Source organism: Meles meles, chromosome 21 (genome assembly GCF_922984935.1).
Source record: "Meles meles chromosome 21, mMelMel3.1 paternal haplotype, whole genome shotgun sequence".
Classification (NCBI taxonomy): domain Eukaryota; kingdom Metazoa; phylum Chordata; class Mammalia; order Carnivora; family Mustelidae; genus Meles; species Meles meles.
The window spans coordinates 28,355,453-28,361,778 of NC_060086.1; positions in this window are offsets into that span (position 1 = coordinate 28,355,453).

A 6,326-nucleotide genomic window follows, 5' to 3' on the forward strand; every position below is an offset into this window, starting at 1 on the left:
ACTGCGAAAGGGGCACCTGGGTGGCTCCGTGGGTTAAGCTGCTGCCTTCGGCTCAGGTCATGATCTCAGAGTCCTGGGATCGAGTCCCACATCGGGCTCTCTGCTCAGTGGAGAGCCTGCTTCCCTTCCTCTCTCTCTGCCTGCCTCTCTTGTGATTTCTCTCTGGTCAAATAAATAAATAAAATCTTAAAAAAAAACACTGGGAAAGCACTTTGTGGTTTTAGAGAGTGGGATGTTCAAATTGCTTGTCATATTGAACACTGTTGTGAGTTTTGTGGTTGGCCAGCTCTGAATCAGGATGGCCCATGGAATCTGCTTGCCATCCTCTGTCACTCAGAATTTATTGCTCTTGGGATTTAGTGCATTTTCTCAGGTCCTGAAACTGCTTTTAGGCACAGAAATTACTGCCAAGTTCATAAAAGGAGAAGTTCAGTTTTCACAGAGGTCTGAGGACATGAGTGAGCCTGTCAGGGTGCTGGGAATAGCTTGTGTCCTGATCTGGGTGTTGATCACAGGGCCATAAACATGGAAACATTCATTGGGCTGTTCATGTAAAATTTGTGTGCTTATTGAATGTGTGTTTAACTTAATTAAAACGTTAAAATGGCATTATATAAATGTGCTCTATTGCACAGAAAAATGTTTTTCTTCTACTGCTGAGTGAAAAAGACAAGTTATGCTAGAACATTTCTCCTTCAGTTCACTTCTACTAAAAGAGTGTTTCTATATAAGAAGAAAGAAGACTAGTAGAATATACCCCAAAATAGGAGATGAATGACTTTTTAAAAATTTTTGCCACTTGCGTTTTCTAAACTTTCTCTAATGCTTATGTATCTGAGGTGGTCCAGAGCCCTCCGCAGAGCACCACAGCCTCCAGGCTCAAGAGCAGTTACTAGAAGCATCTGACTTCAACACCTCTGTGACATCACCAGCTCTTGCAGTCCACCAGAGGTAACCGTCTTCATCCATGATCACTCTGTGCCCTGTGAAGTAAGCCATGTGCACTCTTTCTGAAGCATATTCCTCCCAGCTCACCTGAGAGAACAAATTCAGAAACTTAAATTCACATAACTTTCACAATCATTTAATGGTGTGAGCTGAGCACTGTGCTAGCCCTGAAGGGAGACAGAGAAAAATAACACAAAATCTTCACTCTCCAGGTGCTTCCCATAGAGAAAACACACATGCAGATTTTTTGTTAAGATTTTATTTATTTGAGGGTCACCTGGGTGGCTCAGTGGGTTAAGCCTCTGCCTTCGGCTCAGGTCATGATCCCAGGATCCTGGGATCGAGCCCCGCATCGGGCTCTCCGCTCGGCGGGGAGCCTGCTTCCTCCTCTCTCTCCGCCTGCCTCTCTGCCTACTTGTGATCTCTGTCTGTCAAATAAATAAATAAAATCTTTAAAAAAAGATTTTATTTATTTGAGAGAAAACCAGAGAGAGAGAGAGTGAGAGAGAGAACACAGGGAGAGAGCATAGAGAGAGATAGAGAAGCAGACTCCCCACTGAGCAGAGAGCCCAGCATGGGGCTTGATCCCAGGGCCCTGGGATCAAGACCTGAGCTGAAGGTAGACAGCCAACCGACTGAGCCATTCTGGTGGCCTCAGCATCCACAGATTCTAACAGCACTTGACTCTGACTGCTGTTGAAACCGTAAGACCAGTTTGTCTAGGTTCTTATCTCCAAAAAAAATCTGCTTATTAAAGTTCTAATGAACTTTGGCAAAACTCTTTGTAAGCAACTCATTCTCAAATAGCACAACAATTCAAATAGGTGTATGAGGTATCAGAATCTCTTGTTTGGAAACTCTATATTATGGAAGAGATTTTTTAGTCTCAGTGTATTTGAGAAATGTTTGAAAATATTATGCATTATTCCTTATAGAAATTTTGTAATACTAGAACTTTGAGAAGACAACATAGAGAATCTTAACTCTAGAAAACAAATGCTTACCAAAGGGGAGGTTGGTGAGGGGATGGGTGAAATAGGTGATGGGGATTACCAAATGGACTTGTGATGAGCACCAAGTGTAGTATGAAAGTGTTGAACCATTGGTGGCACATGGGTGGCTCAGTCATTTAAGACAGTGCCCCTCAAGTCATGATCCCGGGGTCTTGGGACTCAGCCCTGTATCAGACTCCTTGCTCAGCAGGAAGTAGAACAAAAATTACCTAGCCTTTAACTCAGAAATTTGGCTTTTGATAAGCTTTCATAGGAAATAATTAAAATGAACATTTCAAGGGTTAACAAGGATACTCATTGCAAAAGTATGTTTAATATAAAACATTGGGAATGACCAAAATTTCCAGTAATAGTGGATATATGTTTTAAAGATTTTATTTATTTACTTGACACAGAGAGACGCAGCAAAAGAGGGAACACAAGCAGGGAGAGTGGAAGAGGGAGAAGGAGGCTTCCCGCTGAGCAGGGAGCCTGATGGGGGCTCCATCCCAGGACACTGAGATCATGACCTGAGCCAAAGGCAGACACTTAATGACTGAGCCACCCTGGGGCCCTAATAGTGGATTTGTTAAATAAGTCATGATAGTCCACTTGGTAGGGTACTTTGAAATTCATAATATTTTCTGTAATATAAGAAGATTTGCCCATATGAGAAAATCATAAGTATAAAAGCAAGATTGAGAGCCTGCAGGGAGAATGTCATTCCAATTTTATAAATAATATATGTACATAGAAAATGTATATCCAAATGTTAATGAGTAGTAATATTGGGATTATGAGTGAAAAGAATTTTCCTTGGCCTTTTTCTTAGTTTTTCAAAGTTTTCTATTTTGAACATAGAGTTTTATTATTAGAAAGTTTGAATAAATAATATATATATTTAAAATTAATTAAAAGGAGGCTTCCCTTTACAGAAAAAAATAGCTATCTCTTTATAGAGGAATGCCACCTAATTAATATGTCAGGAATGACGGGTTGAAAACTGGCATTTTGGGTCCTCCATTTTCATAATTGATTCAGGAACGAATCATCAGTGCATGCTAAAATCAATGGGCGAATGTTGATTGGAGAAAAAAGTATTCATAAATGTCAAATCGTTACCACACAATTACTTTTTATTTGTAAAGAGGAAATTGCATCTTTATAATGGAGAGATATGGTAGTACGCCATCTACCAAAGGACCAATATTAACAGTTCACAAAGCGGACAGCACGTTTCCCCAGTATGAGGAATGAGAAATATGCATCATCACTTATGTAGTATTTTTGTCAAAAATGTTCATCCCGAGTCTCATTATAAGGAAACAATAGATAACTCTAGAATGTGAGACATTTAACAAGACAACAGTCCTCTATTCTTTAAAACTGTCTGTATCATGAAAAACAAAAAAAAATTGTTGGAACTTGTTTTAGATGGAAAAAAACCCTCACAAACCATAAGAACCAATGAAATGCATGAACATTGAGTGAATTCTGCATTTAGAAAAGGTAACAAATTTTGAATTGTTGGGGAAAAATATAAATGTGGACTAAGTATTCGATAATATTACAGAATTATTATTATTTTAAAGATTTTATTTATTTGAGAGAGAGAACAAAGGAGGGCGCCCATGTTGTGGGTAGGGAGCAGACTCCATGCTGAGCAAGGAGCCTTTCATGGGCCTCAATTTCAGAACCCTGAGATCATGACCTGAGCCAAAGGCAGATATTTAACTAACTGAGCTACCCAGGCACCCCAATAGTAGACATACTAACACCTCACTTATATCAATGGATGGATCATCCATACGGAAATTCAGTATGGAAACATTGGCCTTCAATGACATTTTAAACCAGAGGGACTGATTTGACACAGAGAACATTCCATCCCAAAGCAGCAGAATATACATTTTCTCCAGTGCACATGGGAAGTTTTCCAGGATGGATTATAGGTTAGTCTATAAAAACAAGTCTCAATAAATTTAAAAGATTGAAATCTTCACAAGAATTTTGTTCTGACCACAATGGTATGACACAAGAACTTGATTATGGAGGAAAACTTGACATATCACAAATATGTGGAGATTAAACAACATGCTACTGAACAATAATTGGCTCAAAGAAGGCATCAAAGGAGCAATGAAAACCATATCTAGTGACAAGAGAAAATGAAAACGCAGTAGTCCAAAACCTATATGGGATGAAGCAAAGTGCTTTTAAGAGAGAAGCTTTTAGCACTACAGGCCTACCTCAAGAAAGAAAAAAACCCTGAAGTAAAGAAACTAACTGTACACCTAAGTGAACTAGACACTTAAGAACAAATAAAGTCCAAAGGTAAGAGAAGAAAGGAAATGTTACAAATCAGAATGGAAATAAATGAAATACAGACTAAAAAGACCATATAAAGATCAATGAAATTAGGAGCTGGTTCCTTGAAAATATAAAGAAAATTGGCAGACCTTCAGCTAGACTCATGAGGAAAGAAACACAGTGGGTTCAAATAAATAATGTCATAAATGAAGGGAGAAAAGTTACAACTGATGTCACAGATAGAAAGGACCACAAGGGACTGCTTGAAAAATGAAACACCATCCAACTGGACAACTGAGAATAAAATGGATACATTTCTAGAAACATGCCGTCTTCCAAGAATAAATGATAGACGGAGGATATCTGAGCGTACCAACTGATATCAAGGAGATTGAATCAGTAATCAGAAACCTCTTAAGAAACAGAAGTCCAGGACAAGATGGCTTTACTGGTGAATTCTACCAAAGATTCAAAGACTTGGTACCTAATCTTCTCAAACTCTTTCCAAAATTGAAGAGGAAAGAATGCTTCTAAATGTATTTTCTGCTTTTTTGCCTAAAATGTTGTAAGAATTCTCAGACCGAACTTTTATTATCATCTGAATGTAATAAAAAAAATTGCCACCGGTTTTCATATAAATTTGGATTGCTTCTTCTCTTTTCAAAAAAAAAATGTATTTTAGGAGTTCAGCACTACTCTGATACCAAAACCAGATCAAGATACAAGAAAAAAGAAAATTACAGGCCAATATCCCTGATAAACATAGTTGCAATAATCCTCAACAAAATACTAGCAAAAAAATACTACAAAATGTTAAGAGGATCTTGCACTATGACCAATGGGGATTTATTCCAGGGCCACAAGGATGGTTCAACATCCACAAATCAATCAACATGATTCACCCCATTAATAAATGAAGGGAAAGAAATCACATCTCAATAGATGCAGAAAAAACACTTGACCTAATTGAGCCCTCATTTATGATTAAAAACTCCCAACAAAGTGAGGATAGAGGGAATGTACCTATATAAGAAAGGCCATATATGACAAACCCATACCTTACATCATACTTACGGTGAGAAGATGAAAGATTTTCCTTACTCCTCCAGGAGTAAGACAAGGATGTCCACTCTCACCACTTTTATTTAACATAGTATTAGAAGTCCACAGCAATGAGGCAAGGAAAAGAAAAGACAGCTAGATTGGAAAGGAAGAAGTAAAACTTTTGCTATTTGCAGAGGACATGATACATACATGTATATAGAGAGAGAAATCCTAAAGACCACCCAAAATTGTTAAGAGTCCTATATCAATTCAGTAAAATTACAAACAAAATCAATATAGGGAAATCTATTGTGTTTCTAAACACCAAAAGTGAACTATCAGAAAGAGAAAGTAAGAAAACAATCGCCTTTACAATTGGATCAAAAAGAATAGAATACCTAGAGTCTAATTAACTAAGGATATAAAAGATCTGTATACTGAAAACTACCAGACACTGCTAAAAGTCATCGAAGAAGCCCAAACAAATGGTAAAATATTCCATGCTCATGGGTTGGAAGAGCTACCATGGTTAAAATGTCCCCACTACCCAAAACAATCTGTAGATTCAATGCAATTCCTATGAAATTTCTAATGGTGTGTCATGCTAACACTTGCCAGGATGAGAGCAATTGTTTTGGTGTCAAGGTTCTGCTCTAAACTGTGAACCCTCACGTGGTCCTGCAACCACTTCCTGGGACTGACTGGCAAGTGTGGCAAGATCCTCCCTCCGACCAATAGTGCAGGTCGACACCACAGGAGTCCCTGAAAGGCTGACACATGGATGGGGTAAATGCAGGATTCAGATGGAAACCTGCTGATCTAATGGGGAAGAGTATGCAGAATTTGCATGAATATTTAAGAAAAGGGTTGAGAGTTCCGTTAGGTTTCAGGCCAAGGGAAGCTGCTAGAGCCAAGGCCCAGAGCTTGGGGAGGGCTAAATATTCACCCTCCTCCCTGAGCAGAGGCAGTGAGGTGAGAAACTCTGGGGAGCGTGCGAGTGTTGTATTTCTCAGCACAGAGTGCGCATTCTTC